The sequence below is a fragment of the Carassius carassius genome, chromosome 27 (genome assembly GCF_963082965.1).
Source record: "Carassius carassius chromosome 27, fCarCar2.1, whole genome shotgun sequence".
NCBI classification, from domain to species: Eukaryota; Metazoa; Chordata; class Actinopteri; order Cypriniformes; family Cyprinidae; genus Carassius; species Carassius carassius.
In genome coordinates, this window is record NC_081781.1 from 19,990,320 (window position 1) to 20,007,810 (window position 17,491).

The following is a 17,491-nucleotide window of genomic DNA, read 5'->3' on the forward strand; positions in this document are numbered from 1 at the left end:
ATTTCGACAATTATACTTTCGACTCAGTTTTTCTTATAAATTTGTATTGTTTATTGATCAATCACAATGAACACAATAGTTAATGCATTAACTAACATTAACTAATGGGATCTTGTGTTCTTTTTTTAAGGTGCAAAACATTATACAATATAAATGTCATTAATGGGGGCGCATTTTAAAATCCCAATTAAATATAATAATAGTATAGTAAATAATAAGTACTGTAAGAAATATTACAACCCTAATAATAAATAAATAAAAATAAACAAATAATATCATTTTCAGTTTAAAGTGCATGATCTGCAGAAGGTTTGACTTGAATGGCAGACATTCACATTGATTTATGCCACAAAAGATATCACTCAGGCTTCTCATGTTATGCAAAAGTTATCCGGCTAACCAATTATACCAGAATTAACACTGACAACAAGATATACACAGACAATAACTAGACTAACAGAAAAACAAACACATACATGAAAAACATGCAATACAATCAAGCAAAAGTTGACTCCAGGTTAGTGCATTCGGTTGCAGAAGCAGGTTACACCTGAGATGGTTAAGTCTGAAAGCCTCTCTGAGTTAGCGCTTGCTGTTCTGTGTTAGCACTTAGCTTTAAGAATGAAAGGATGAAACAGGAGTCATCTGAGAAAGTTAAGCAGAAATAATCCACTGCTAGTGACAAGTTATATCTGCTTATGTTGTGGGAATGACTGAATGGACAAACATTAAGGACAGCAGATGTGATGTAAAAGAGAGAGAGACCAGTTTTGGATTGTGTAGCGTTCTTCACTTAAAGACCACGACGATCAGTTCAGCTGAAAAACTATTAAATACCTCATGCTTAAAACATGAGCAGAACTAATTTCAGTTTTCAGAATTATGCAACTATCTACATTTACAAACAATTTGGACTCAAATTCGTTCTGCTTGTGTTTCATGAATAAAGGGAACAAAACTAAAATTTTGATTTGCTCCCATCATATTTTCAGGGTGATGGTGTTTGTCTCACTCTGTTTGATTTTGAAGGTTATTGAGCTGGAACAGCCGTTCTACGTATTCTGCGGCCACTAGCTGAATTAAACGGCTGTTATATTACTGGCCCAAGAGATGCCATCAAATCAATCTCTTTACACACCCTTGGGGATCACCATTGAGGATTATGGGAAAGATGACAGTGATGAACTGTGTCAGTCAAAGCACCCTGCATGCTGCTGACACCTTATTACTGATGGATATCATGAGTGCTGATAACCACCTTCGTATCTGTTATTATAACAAGCTGCCTCTCCTGTGGAAGTGTGACTCACATGATGTATTGCAATTCCATAACTGAAATTACAGTATTTACATTAAACTGTCTCCATGGTAACATTTAGAACAGTGCTGAGGGTAAACATTAGTATTTTATGCAACCGTATGAGTATCTCGCTGATTTTGCCACAATCCATCAGCCTACTTTTCTATCATCGTTATAACTTCAAATGACTATCAATTAACCGTCCCCTCAGAGATAATAATTATCTTCACAGTGTCCTGTGCACTTTTAGTGCTGCCCATTTCATTATGGACAGAGTGTTAATGTCTTGCGCTCTGACTGATCATATAGCCACAGGCATGAGACCAACTGGGAAGCACAGCTATGAAATTAAATAATACATGGAGAGGTAGAAGAAAAAAGAACAGCACTAATGAGTTATTTAAAGCAATGCTTCAGCATAAATATCATCAACAAATCACATCTTAAGTATCCAGAAATGTAATTGGGGAATTCAATAAGAATAAATTGCTTCCACTGATAATGTTGTTTATTTGCACATGCTTTGTTTCAGTGCAAAGGAAATATACAAATTAATGAGCAAACATGGCCAAAATTTATTCTTAATGTAGTCTGCATGATAGTTTTGCAAATTTCTGTTGTGTAGGATGCAAAACAAAACAAAACAAAACAAAACAAAAAAAACAACAACAACAAAGACAACCTAGAAGACAACAAAAGATATCAAACGGATAAAACAGAATAATAAAAAAAACTCAACATTATCAAAAACCAAACAGTATAAAAACTGAATAAAACAAAACAACACAAAAAACACGACAAGACAAAACAAAACAAAACAAAACAAAACATCGAAAACAAACAGAATAAGACAAAAAAAACAACAACAGAAAAACACGACATAAACCAAACAGAACAAAACAAAACAAAAAACAAGACAAAACAAAGAAATCAAGCAGAATAAAATAAACCAAAAAACAAACAAAAAACCAACACAAAACAAGACAAAACAGAATAAAACAAAAATCACAAAACAAAACATAATTAAAACAAACTAACAAAAAATTCTATGCAAAACATATGCAGAAAATTTAATTCAAATGTTTGTGCAGATGCACAATACAAAACACATTTACAACGGTTCAAAAGCCAATTCTGTAGAGCTGAGGGTGTTATTTTATGAGTTGAAGCTGCGTAGATTTTGCTTAAGACAGGAATGAAAAAGCTAGGAAAGGCAGGATCAAGAGGCCAGACGACTTCGATTGAAATAGGAGAGAGGAAGGCGGCTGAAAATGTGAGCGAGGAAGAGAGAAAAGATTGAGTAGGTGTTTAAAAACATGATGGAAGAGGCCAGAGGAAGAGATGCCAGACAATGGCACAAGGTGATATGAGGGCTGAGATGAGGAAAATCCAACTGAAACATTGTTTTCCAGGCCTGGAGAGACCTAAACAACTGAATACTGTGGACAGACTCAACCGACTTCAGGGACTTTACCAGGGTTGTATGTGTTGTGATGGTGGCTGTGGGGGGTTTTGGCATTTAGCTAAGACTGAATGAACAGAGCAGCTATAACACAAGAGAGGTACAGAAAGCAGAAACACTGGCCAGCACATGAAAAGATCAGCCATTATTACATATCAGAGTGTAAATACTGAGCACTAAAGGCCTGACAAAGAAACATCCACCATTTAAAGAGAGAGAGCTAAATTCCATGCATGAGATTCATAAGAATTTTTTTGCCATCTCTTCATTTAAATGACTTTATCAGTCAACCCATTTAAACTACACAGACTTAAAATTAAAAAAAAAAAAAAACATTGTAGATCATGCATGATTAATATGCATTCATGGTATGGCATTGAAGGAAAAGTTCACCAAAAAAAGTTATAAAGCTCTGTCCAGTTTTCTCAAACTTCTATGACTTTAATTCTTCAATGGGACAATATATATATATATATATATATATATATATATATATATATATATATATATATATATATATATATATATATATATATGAGGCTGTTCTAGTAGCTCTTTTCAATATAAATATCTTATTGAAGTACATATTGCAAGAAAATACTATTCTAGTTTTTCTACTTCAAAATACTTCTATTTGCAGTTTCTTTTTAATTCTTGTTTACAAGCAATTTCTGAGGGAAAATTGATTCTGTACAATTTTTTTTTTCACTGTTTGCCTTGTGTTTCATATCCAGGGCTTTTAGTAAATAATGACTTACATTATTGCCTGTTTGCCACATAAAACTATCATGTGATATTGAGTGTGAATCATATGAACCATTTCAGGGTGCTTTTATGTTGTTTTCAATGCTTGAAAGCATCAGACTCATTGACAGTCATTGCTATTGCATGAAAAAGAGTGAGTATATTCTTTAAAATCTCAGTATTTCATGGAAGAAATACCATTATACAGTTCTAGAATAATATAAAGGTAAGTATGAGTTTTCAGTTTAGGTGAACTATCCCTATCCCCTCATGAATGCACCAGTTGTCCTTATCATGGGGTGAAGACAAGCGTACATCATGCAAAACTGACCAATCACGTAATATCCACCACCCAAACTATATTCACAAAGAAAAAGATCAGCCATAAAGAATCAAACAAACATATACACAACCAGCCAAAAACACACAAACACCAGAAGAAAATTAAGAGTGCACAGTCTATGTGATTTACTGTAAGCTGGGGTATGAGTGCTGCTGAACTCCTCACAAGACTCGAGACAGGGAGAGGGACATGCTTAATGCGTGTGGTTTACATACTGTATTGAAAGGTTTGCCAGACAGAGGCACAGGAGAGTCACATAAACAAACACACACAGTTCCACTCACTGGATGTCGCTTTGGGACGTCATAAACTCCCTCCTTTTGTTGGCTGGTAGGGACCTGGTGTGGACAGGGAGCCCAGCCAAATGCATAGTTAACATGACAAGTTACCATTAGTTCAGATTTCAGCAGGATATTTAACAAGGTCAGTGCAGAATGTAAATTTTATGCTTCCTGGGGAGCAAAATGAGTCAATGTCTATGTTCGATATAATGCATTTTAATTACTGTAATAATGACATGGAAGATGCAGAATAATAGAGTTTGAATTTTGCTTGAATAATTTATTAATAATAAATATTTTATTTATAACAAAAAATATTAATTATAATAAATATTTTAGATGGTAAAAAAAACTATATTTTATTTTATTTTATTTTATTTTATTTTATGATTTCTCAATGTATATAACATAAGATACATTGAGAAATATAAGAATGTACCATAATCTTCATCTTCACAATACACGGTTAGTAAAGATGCAGATCCTTTCATTCTCTGTTATTTCCATGTCTTCTCTTTCTCTAATTTGCCTTTGTTCTTAATTTCCTTCTTGCTGAGAGACTGATTGCCGCTGTGTTTTTATTTGATCGTACACTTGAAGTGATCTTTCCATTTCTTTTATTCAAAGATCACACAGTGACAGCAATGATTAATCATTCTCACTCTTTCATTTGGAGAAAGGGCAGAGAAGAGACCTGCTGCTTCCTTTCACAGCAGCATACTTTCTCTATGCAGACCTTGGAAAGCTCCCTACACCCAGCATCAATCCCTCAGTCATGCTATGCAAACTTTGCTAGAGCCAAAACCACTCGGGATCCAAGGGACCCGCTGGAGGTCAAGGTTACTTTCGCTGCATACTGTTAGCTTTGGTTAAGGAACTTATCTAGCTAAAATATGCTGTATTGTGTTGTTTTATGAGGTTGGATAGAGATTATTATTATAATTTTTTTTTACCCTATATCTTCTAATCCATAATTTATTGCTTCAATTTATGCTATTTATATACATTTAGTCTTAAGTGTGGAAATCTACAGAACACACATCTTCTTGTGTTCATTTAGGTTTTCCTATTCCTATCTTTTCTGTTAGCAAAGATCAGAAGTGATGTTCACGCAGATTCAATCTGACTGGGCCAATCTGTTTTTTGATGCGATCAGGTGTTACCTGATCCTTTTTTTAATGATGTGACAGCAAGCAGATGTCTCTTTCATGCTCGCGAGTTTCCAATGTCTGTCCTGATGTCAGCAACAAGTGCAGGAGTTAGTGAAGTGTCAGGTTAGTGCTCGAGAGCCGTGCACGCATTTGAATAGTTAGAAGGTATAATCGATCCCTAATGGTGTTTCAAGCTTTCAAAGAGCTCCTAAACTGACAGTGACGTTAAGTCAGATATGTATAAAGTTGTGGAGGAGACAGACTGGCAAAGTGTTGGGGGCACTGATGTGTTTATTGTTTTGCTTGGCAGTGTTTCTTTTTGACTCAAGCCACAGGTGACAAAACAAAGCAGCACCTGAGGATATGACACCTGCTGTTGTCTTGGTCATGGCGCTCGGAGCACGAAACATTGCTGGGTGTAAATCTTTGAAAGGGCCGTCACGCTGAATTAGTGTGGCTTGGCGTAGCACTCTGTTCTAATTCACAGGTGGGACTCTGGCAGCTACACAGTGGAGCTGTCAGCAGCTGCACCATCAAAACCTGGGATTCTTCTAAAGAAGAATGGCGGTTTATTTAGAGGCTCCCTATTGGCTGTTTGGCACAAAAACCTCGTTTGATCCTTGAGAGCTTTTAATGATAAGTCTATGCTTGATGTAGTAGGTTTATCAAATTGATAGATTGTATTGTGTAGTGGACAACAACAAATTTCAATGCTCTCTAAATAAATTAAAACTATTTCAGTCTTTCTGCCTCAAAATTTGAAGTTAAATTCAATGTGTTGCTTGCTTGGTTTATTTGTTTATTTATTTTTTTTATATATTTTCTAGCTATCTCTGTGTTAAAGTTGTCCAAGAAAATCCTACACCTGCACTTTTATATATATATATATATATATATATATGTTCCTTTCAAGGAAGGGACTGATCTGAAAAACACAATTGACACAATTTAACACAATTTAAAATATTAATAAGATGACAATCCTTTTTTTAGAATAATAATAAAAAAGTATTTATGAGTTTAATTTGAGAGTGAACTTCTTGAATGAAATTTCATTCATTCATCCATTCATTCTTTGTTTCTTTCTTTATTTAGTTTTGTTTGTTTACTTGCTTGCTTGTTTGTTTATGCAGTTTGGGCAGAACTTTTAAAATAAATATTTGACTATATTAATATATTATATTACCATATATTATATTGAAATATTATATACTATATTATAACATCATTATAACATTATAGTAGTTTATTAATTTATTGTTATCTTTTTTTATTTAATTAGACAATTTCCATACATACTTCTTTTCAACATTTTTTATGTATATTTCAAACCTGAAAATAATAAATCGCTCTTTTAGAGCTTAGAAACTTCCAGAAATGCTGTCACATTTTGAAATACCCCATTCTAAATACTTTTATCTAGACATTTGCTACTCTGAACTGTTTATTTTGTTCTCTACTATATTAATAAAAAGCAAAATAGCTTTTAGTGTTGAATGTGTATTGTAGTTTTCATTACACATGAATATTGAAATGTCCGATTAAGTGATTATCAGTTAAAAGGCACCATTTTTCAGAACATTATTATGATTTGGTAGTGTACCTGATATATGCTCTCCTCTGATTGGTCACGGATGGGCTCGTGTCCCGCCTCAAATACAATGTACTACAACATCGGCAGCAGAGGAAGATAAAAAGGCAAAGGGACAGGGAAAAGGTGAGTGTGAAAAGAGAAAAGGAAGAAGACTGATTGATCACACAGAATCAACAGCGGCCCCAGGAGCAGCGCAGTGACCCTCGCAACAATGAGGGACTAAACCAAGCTGTGACATGCTTACCATCTTGACCTTTAGCAACATGCACTGGCCTAGCAAAGCGTTCCGATCGCTTTAGTTTATCTTTCACTGCAACTACAACTTCAGTGCAGTGAATAGCATTCGCTCTCCACAGCTTAGTATCAAATAAGAATCTTTTCGGAGAGAAGAATTACAAGATGTTCTTTCTGACCTACGCCTCATGCATATATACTAGCCTTTAAAATTTTGATCATCCAAATTTTTTTCCCTCTAAATCCGTACCCGTTTCTGTACCTGCAAACGAGGTGATGCGATGGATTTTACAACATTAAAGTGAAATAAATCACAGTGTATAACACAATGCTGCATGCCTCTTTAATGAGGCGTGCTAATGTTAGCTTAGCACGGGAAAAACAAAACTTTCCCAGCTGAGCCACTGAGCTTTCAAGGCTATTTTTGAATCTATTCTGGAAACCTATATCTGTGATTTATTCCTCAGTAACCTATTGACAAAAGGGATTTTGTTGAGTAGCATTCAAGCTATTCGCTAACTCCTGTCCTTTCAAGACCGCATCTATGTTAATGGGAGAATTGTGTCCATTTTCTGTGACATTAGATCTAATGGCTTAGCCATTCCCATTTACAAGCTACTGTCGCCATTGGCTAATTCATTTTGTTACACAGTTAGCCACTGGCTAATTCTTCTCCTCTCTAGCCCTCTTAACAGCAAATTGATAATGCTTATCAGGTCTGCACTCCTCCTAGTAATGATTTAATCTTAAGTTAACTGCTAGGCCTAGGAGCAACGTTTCTCATTTCTCTGCTACTAATGGCTAATGGACATCCAGTCTTGCTATTTAAAGATACACTCCAATCATACACATTGTCTTCCATAGGATACAAGGCTATTTCATTCACATTATGATGCACAACGGACAATATGGAAAGGCAATTTAATGCATGTAAACACACACACACACACACACACACACACACACACACACACACACACACACACACACACACACACACACAGACACACACACACAGCCCAGATGTGTTAAAGCTGTCTGTTTTCAGTGCAAGATTAAAGAGGCTCCCAGAAATGCTACTCCTTCACCCAGTTTATGAAAAGCAAAAGTTAACAACACATTACAGCAATGATTCACAGTTTTTTACTATATCCAAATGATGAAATCCCAGTCTTATTAATACAGGAGGAGTGAGAGAAGAGCAGAGAAAATGGAGTGGAATTATTTATTTCTGTAAATGAGATTAAACGTATACTACTGAGCAATGAGTAACGATTTATTTCAATTGATTTATTACCTGATACACAGGATCCTCCACATCTTCCTCCAAAATGGTCTGCAGGAGCGATTGCACAGAGAGGGGGTGATTGGAGGAAGGAGAGTAGAGATAGAGGGAAACAGGACAGAATATGACGGCGAGAAAAAGCGGCCAATTTTTGGTCATTCATGTAAAAACAGATCAAAAGCATTTTTGACATCAGGCAGTGAAAATAGGAACAGAAGTGTAGCCAGCACAGGCCAAAAGCTATGATTTTGTCTGTATTGAAAAAGCAGTGTGAAGGAAATCACCCCGCAGATATGTACCTGAGATTCAATGGACAGAAAAGGAAGGGGAAAGAGCTGCCAAGCACTTGGTGCGCAATGTACAATTTTGCCTTAGTTTTTCTCTCTGAAATAAATTTCGGCAATCTGAAAAGATTTGTTGCATTGTTACTGGTCCTACAATGCCTATTAAATGTATGTATGTATATATATATATATATATATATATATATATATATATATATATATTAATGTTTGTTCTGAATAAATAAATCAGTGTTTAGATTTTTTTAAATAACAAAATTCATAAATACAGGCAAAAACAAATGAATAAATACACAATATAATACATACGTTAACACAAACTAATATAATACAATTAAACATTTATAATATAATATAATACTACTTGATCTAACAAATTATACATATATTTTATATATATATATATATAATATATATATATATATATATATATATTAAATTAAAATTAAAATTAAAATTAAAATTAAAATTAAATTAAATTTATGCATTTATGCACAGACGCACGACTTACAGTGCATTCAGACTATCAATTTTTACCTATCATGTGTTCCCGGGGAATCGAACCCCCAACCTTGCGCTTGATAGTGCGGTGCTCTACCAATTGAGCTACAGGAACACTATATATATATATAGCAACAGCTGTAAAAAAAAAAAAAAAAAAAAAAAAAAAAAAAAAAAAGAAAAAAAGGAAAGAAAAAACACCTTCCTACATCAGGCCTCATATAAATGTAATTACGCTATTCTCTGAGATAAATAATAAATAAGCCCTCACAGAAATGTGTTGTTTTCGCATATTTCATCATTCCCTTTTGAGCTTGTTGTTGTTTTCTTTTACACCGCTCTCATTCGCCCGATGACGTATATGCGGTCGTATTTATGACCGAGTATTAGAAACTGTAAATTCTCTTTGGGGTTTTGAGTATATCTGAGTGTGAAGGTTTTGTGCGTGTGTGTTACCTGATAAACAGCTTGTTCGCACTGCTTGTCCTTCTGAGCTTTCTTCTCGATTTCTTCCCTCTGCTTTATCTCATAAATCAACTGGAAAAGGTCACGGAGGTCAAGGATCACAGGCTCAGCCTGGGAACACATGCAGAAACACAGGCAGAGAGACACAGATTTATAGAGATAAAGAGGAAGAAGTGACATGATCTTCTCAATAAGGGTCCATTCTGAAGAGCCACTGCATTGTCTGCACATTTCTTCAAGCAATTCAGAGCAAAAGTATCTTGGAAAAGACATAACGAGGACCTCTTAACCTCTGCTTCGGCTGCTCTTAAATCTGCCAAATGAGAGGTGACAGAACAAAGTGCTTTCCATTTGAAAGGGCTTGGTCAGATCAAACCTTACTCTTTGTAGTTAGCATCAAAGCTCCATGTTAGCATTAAAAATGCATCTCCTGCCTAGCACAGTCTAAATGTCAATAATATCTCAATAAATACATGGATGACAATCTGAAGCTAATGAAAAGCATTGTAAGCAGAAAGAAAGAAAGAAAGAAAGAAAGAAAGAAAGAAAGAAAGATTGTGGAAATAACTCAATAAATAAATTTTATTTATTTTTTTTATTATTATTTAAATTTATATTTTATTCAATAAAATAAAATAAAATAAAATAAAATAAAATAATCTGTTAGTTTGAATTAACCCCTGTAACATAAACCATTAATTGAGGGACAACAGAAATAAAATAAAATAAAATAATAAAATAAAATAAAATAAAATAAAATAAAATAAAATAAAATAAAATAAAATAAAATAAAATAAAATAAAATAAAATAAAATAATCTGTTTGTTTGAATTAACCCCTGTAACATAAACCATTAATTGATGGACAACAGAAATAAAATAAAATAAAATAATCAGTTTGTTTTAATTAGCCCCTGTAACCTAAAACATTCATTGCGGAACAGCAGAAAAGAACAAAAAAAAGTGAAAGCAATTTTTTTGGTGGGATGGAGCACAAGCGCAGGAGCATGCTCCCATTCCTTTATCTTTATGTGTTTACTGAGTCACTTGAAGTTCAGAGCAAGACAGCGATGGATGTGGGCAGAGTGGACAGCAGATACTCATCGACCCGGTATGGAAATCGATTGAGCAACTGCCACAGGCCTGCAGCACTGCAGACTAGAGCAATGCAACAACAAAGAACAGCAGCAGAAACAAATACAGAAACATACTCAAGACAGAGACACAGAGATCAAGCCTTTCCAGAGGAGCAGAATCTGTCATAGTAAAAAATCTACTCGCAGTTCTGAAATATACTTGTGGATGTATAGTGTACAATCAACAGACACATACACAGTTTAATTTTAAGGTGTGAGTACTTACAGACTGAGCCGTTTTGATGGCCACAAACCGATGGTTTCCCTCTTTCCCACATACATAACCAAAGGCTCGATGGTCTGTGATATCCTTTGCAATGTAGGAAATCTCATGAACTGCATGGTGGTGCTGAAGAACCTGTGGATAAAAACAAAGCACATGTGAGTAACTCTTCACTACACAAGAAAGTCAGATTGCTTGGTGGCAATCTTGGAAACACAACCAGGCTGTTGTTTTCTTTGTAGGCAACTGGCATGTAAGTATAGCTCCTATGTACTTCAATGAGGAGAGACTGTAATAAAGAAAAGGGCAACAAAATACAGTAAGCCAATCTGAAAATAATAGCATTTTTACTAAAACATATGGAGGAAAAAACCTGCAAAAACAGTAAATTAGTAAATACACATTATAAATAAATAAATGTGTGTATAAATACACTTAATCTTGTTTAAATGCGTATATAAAAGATTAAACATGATGAAAGTAGCCAAATAAATGAAATTAATTGGTTGGCAAATTCAAAATGTTTATGGAAATCTTTTAATCACTAATTTATTTCTGAATGTAGTTTCACATTTACTTTTGCTATGCACAATATGCTAATGAGAGGGTGTCAATCATGGACTTGGTCGGTCATGTCATAGCTAGGGGCATAGCCTTCCCTCTGACAGGAAATGCATGTAAATCCATATAAAAACATATATATGTATATACGTGTGTGTGTATGTATGGGAGGTCATATATATATATATATATATATATATATATATATATATATATATATATATATATATATATATATAATTTAAAGCAATTGGCTATTTAAACTGCATGGTGAGACTTACATTCAATCACACTTAATTTAGTCATTTTTGCCCTTTTATTTTACATTTACATTACATTTAATCATTTAGCAGACGCTTTTATCCACAGTGACTTACAAATGAGAACAATAGAAGCAATCAGACCAACAAGAGAACAGCAACAGTATACAAGTGCCATGACAAGTCTCAGTTAGTCTAGTACAGAACGCATAGCCAGGTTTTTTTTTTTTATTATATATGAAAGACAAGAAAAGAAAGAAAATTGCTAGTATTTGTTGGTTAAGTGCTGGTGAAAAGGTGAGTCTTTAGATGTTTATTGAAAATGAGTAAAGATTCAGCTGTACGAATTGAGATTGGGAGATCATTCCACCAGCTAGGCACAGTCCAGGAAAAGGTCCATGAGAGTGATTTTGAACTTCTTTGGGATGGCACCACAAGGCGTCATTCACTTGCAGAGCGCAAACTTCTGGAGGGCACATAAGATTGAACTGGTGAGTTAAGGTATGTTGGTGCCGTGCCAGTGGTCGTCTTGTAGGCAAGCATCAGTACCTTGAATTTGATGCGAGCGGCAACTGGTAACCAGTGTAACCTGATGAGGAGAGGAGTAACGTGAGCTTTTTTTTTGGCTCATTGAAGACAGCCCTCACTGCTGCATTCTGGACCAGATGCAGAGGCTTGATAGTACATGCAGGAAGGCCCGCCAAGAGAGCATTACAATAGTCCAGTCTAGAGAGAACGAGAGCTTGGACAAGAAGTTGGGTGGCTTGCTCTGACAGGAAGGATTTAATCTTCCTAATATTGTATAAGGCAAATCTGCAGGACCGGGTCGTTGTAGCAATATGGTCTGTGAAGCTTAACTGATGATCCATCACAACTCCTAGGTTTCTGGCTGTCCTGGAAGGAGTTATTGTTGACGAACCCAGCTGTATAGAGAAGTTGTGATGAAACGATGGATTAGCTGGAACCACCAGGAGTTCTGTCTTAGTAAGGTTGAGCTGAAGGTGATGGTCATTCATCCAGCTAGAAATGTCAATCAGAAAGGCTGAAATGCGAGCAGCTACTGTCGGGTCATCTGGTTGGAATGAGAATTAGAAGTGGGTGTCATCAGCGTAAGAAAAAGCCATGCTTCTGAATGACAGATCCTAATGATGTCATGTAGATGGAGAAGAGAAGTGGTCCAAGTACTGAGCCTTGAGGAACCCCAGTAGCAAGTTGTTGTGACTAAGAAACATCACCCCCCCAAGACACACTGAAGGATATATCGGAGAGGTAGGACTTAAACCACAGGAGTGCGGTTCCAGAGATGCCCATCTTTCGGAGGGTGGACAGGAGAATCTGGTGATTAATGGTGTCAAAAGCAGCAGACAGGTCCAGTAAGATGAGTAATGAGGATTTTGAAGCTGCTCTTGCCAGTCGCAGGGCTTCAGTAAACGAGAGCAGGGCAGTCTCAGTTGAGTGGCCACTTTTGAAGCCAGATTGGTTCCTGTTCAGGAGGTTGTTCTGTACAAGGAACATAGAGAGCTGGTTGAACACAGCTCGCTCAAGTGTCTTTGCAATGAAAGAAAGTATGGAAGTAATTGTATGGAATGGAAGAAGGGATACCGGTCTGTAGTTTTCTAGAAGCGCTAGATTTAGAGATGGTTTCTTAAGCAGTGGGCTTACCCGAGCCTGCTTAAATGCTCAGGAAAATGTTCCAGAGTGAAGAGAGGAATTGATAATGTGAGTAAGTTTATTTTAGCTTACATTTTTATTTTATTCTATTCCATCTTGCGCTTACATTTTATTTTACTTTTAATTTATTTTATTCTGTTTTCATTATTTTATTTAATATTTGATTTTATCTTACGGTTTAAAAATTATTTTAGCTTACATTAAAAAAAATTATTTATATAATTGTATGGAATGGAAGAAGGGATACCGGTCTGTAGTTTTCTAGAAGCGCTAGATTTAGAGATGGTTTCTTAAGCAGTGGGCTTACCCGAGCCTGCTTAAATGCTCAGGAAAATGTTCCAGAGTGAAGAGAGGAATTGATAATGTGAGTAAGTGAAGGTATGACTGAAGAAGAGATCGCTTGAAGGAGGTGAGTGAGGATCAGATCAAGTGGACAAGTAGTAGGATGATTTGACAGGATACGTTTAGAAACGTCCATCTCTGAGAGTGGAGAGAAGGAGGACAGAGAGTGTGCATTGGTCATTGTGAAGTTATCCTCAGTCTGTGGTGTGGAGAATTGGTCACTGATGGTTCTTGTCTTATTTGTGAAGAAAACTGCAATGTCGTCAGCTGTAAGAGTCGATGGAGGAGGAGGTGGAGACGGATTAAGAAGAGAAGTGAAAGTTTTGAAGAGTGTCCGAGCATCACAACAGCTGTTAATTTTGTTGTGGTAGCAGGATGTTTTAGCAGTGAAAACATTTGCAGAGAAGGAAGAGAGGAGAGACTGATACACACTGAGGTCGGTAGAGTTTCTTGATTTATGCCATTTCCTCTCTGCAGCCCTGAGTTTAGAGTGATGTTCACGGACAACCTCGGACAGCCAGGGGGCAGATGGGGTGGTGCGTGCTGGTCTAGACGACATTGGGCAAAAGTTGTCCAAGCAAGAGTTTAGAGTGGAGCAAAGAGTGTCCGTAGCACTGTTCGTGTCCAGAGCTGAAAACAGAGAGTGAAGGAAGTGAGGATGAAACCACAGAAGATAGGCGAGATGGAGAGAGTGAGCGTAGGTTCCGTCGAAAGGTGACCTGCGTTGGAGTGTGTGCCGCTTCAGGAGTAAGTGCTAGGTTAGCAGTAATGAGGAAGTGGTCTGAGGTGTGCAGTGGAACAACTGAAGAGTTGTCCACGGAGCAACAGCGCGTGTAGATGAGGTCCAGTTGGTTGCCTGATTTGTGAGTCGCTGTAGTATACACTCGCTTGAGATCAAATGAGGCGAGCAGAGTGTTGAAGTCAGCAGCCTGGGGTTTATCTAGGTGGATGTTGAATCCACCATGCAGTACCAGAGGAGTACCATCTTCAGGAAAGTTTTATAGCAGCACATCCAACTCCTCCAAGAAAATTCCCAATTGACCTGGGGGATGATAAATGACCCCAAAGTGGATTTTAACAGGGTGGGTTACAGTAATGGAATGTGATTCAAATGAACTGTTACCTGTAGGTGATGGTTGAAGATCAAATTTCCATTCTTTTGATATAAGGAGACCAGTACCTCCACCCCTCCCAGTCATACAAGGAGTGTGGGAACAAGTGAAATTAGTGAAGAGGGCTGCGGGAGTGGTAGTGTCTTCAGGTTTATTACAAATGGACCTATTTTTCTTTGTTTTGTATTTTATTTTATCTTACTGTTTAAAATTTATTTTAGCTTACATTTTTATTTTATTCTATTCCATCTTGCGCTTACATTTTATTTTACTTTTAATTTATTTTATTCTGTTTTCTTTATTTTATTTAATATTCAATTTTATCTTACGGTTTAAAAATAATTTTATCTTACATAAAAAAAAATATATAATTGTATTTTTTATTTTCGAGTATTTACATTTAAACTCCACACACCCCTTTACTCAAGCACAATTTGTTTTGGAGTTTTGCAACTGACATTAATCAAACAAACTTAACTTTATGGTCAACTGGAACCCAGGTGTGTCCAAAACCTCTAGTGTGACAGCAACAAAGTTATGTTTAGAGACTGATTTTTGTAATTTTTAGTTCAAACTCCATGCCAACCCTTTTTTAAAAAGTCTCAAGCTTGATTTTTGGTGCCTACCTGAGTTTTGCAGCTGACATCAATCAAACCAACCAAACAGTCAACTGAACCCAGCTGTGTACCAAAACCTCTAGTTTGAAAGCAGTTACATCCAAACCAATTTAAACCTCCAAATCCAAGCACAGGTACAAAGACCTTCAAAAATGGCATTCAAACACTGAACAGACATTTAAATGAAGGGGGACATTTACCCAGAGAGGGGACCGGAGGACAGAAAATAGGTCAAAAGCTCAGAGCAATTCGTCCTCCAGGATGATGGCTGAAACACTGGGGTCTCGGCACTAGTGTCAGCCTCCTGCCGCTGAAGAGCAATCATCTGCTGAAATCTACTGCAAGTGGCAATCTTCCCCTCACCACCACTTCATCTAGAGTCATTAAAACATCACTAACACAATACACACGCCGCTCGCACAGGGAGAAGGAGAGATGCACCCCCATGGGTTCAGCAGTTAACTCCAGAGTTGCAACAGTGGATGACATCTTATGACAACCCGTCTGACTGTGAGGTGCTATTTTCCCTGCTGAAATATCAAGCGTTGTCAGTGACGTGTTAAACAAACTTTGAGAAGGAGGGTTCCTTTGTTAAAAACTTCTGAATGAGGTTAATGTGCAGCTTTCATTATCAAACTAATCATGTCATGTGCCCACGCAAAACTGAATGATGTCACACTTACAAGATGATTTTCATTTCAGAGGTGTGACATCCCTTGTGAAAACGAAGTACAGTATACTTTTAAAAAAGAGCATTTACTGCAGAAAGAATATACGGAATGAAATATTTCTGGACCCTTAATTGACCCTTCGCAAAAAACATAATTGGTCGGATTGCCTGTCAGTCAAACTCCCGGTGAAGGGTCGATTGCATGTTACATAAAATCACAGCAAATGAAAATGCATTATAATTTAAATTTATAATAAATGTAATTTGTTGAAATTAAGTAGGATCTAATTACATGTGTGATTTCATAATTACTCTTATTGATATATACTGTCCAATGTACCACAAGCATTTATGGTAAAGTAAAATATATTTATTGCAATTTTTTGGTTACAATTAGGTATTTACATATATTTGTAATTACACAACTGTAATGAAGTTGCAATTTAAATATCACATAACACTAGCGTTAAAATAATAAAGTATTAGTCAACACATAAAAGTATGTGTACTATAAAGTATGACAAAAGATGATAAAAACAATGATTTAAAATATATTTAAGGGTAAAACTTTAATTGGACAGTGTAATGTACGTGTTTGTGTTGAGAAACAGACGTAAAAGTGTACTCTCTTTACATAGTGGCCTTTTATTTACATATTATTATATGATCTGCAAATGCAGGTTTTTAAATATGTTTTAAAATTTGAAGTACACTAAAAGTGCACATTCAATCATTTAAGTTAGCTACTTCTTTCACAGGGGAGTAGCTTAGCTTTTTTAAAGTAGCATAGCTTCTTATTTCCTAGCAGCATTTCGTTGATTTTAGAAGATTTGTTTGCACGCTGGAATGAATTGGCTGGAAAAAAAAAAAAAAAAACCCTGCTAGACTATCTGACTTTATTTATTTATTTATTTTGCTGTATCTCCATCTCTGGTTTCATCAACACCGTCTCACACTTTTTAGCTTTTTGATTTCAGATACACTTATTTTACACAAAAAGATATTCCCTTTCATTCATAATGTAACTTGAAAGAAAATTTCCTGCTTCCCAGTGAATAAATTGCTTGTTTTCCAAGAATCCTGCTTGTAATAGAAAATGAAACAGTCCCACTAACTGCAGACGTTAATCTTTCAAGTGCTTTTCTGGGTTTTAGAGGCAAAATCTTCAGCACATAAATGCATTTTCATTCCTTCTGGGCAGTTTAAAATTGGAAGCATAGCAAATCCTTGAAAGATTA

At 35.9% G+C, this 17,491-nt stretch overlaps 1 pseudogene; it reads right to left on the reverse strand.

Annotated features, from left to right (window-relative positions):
• The window catches only part of LOC132106973 (disabled homolog 1-like), a 181,469-nt pseudogene that overhangs the window by 21,840 nt on the left and 142,138 nt on the right, over positions 1-17,491 (reverse strand).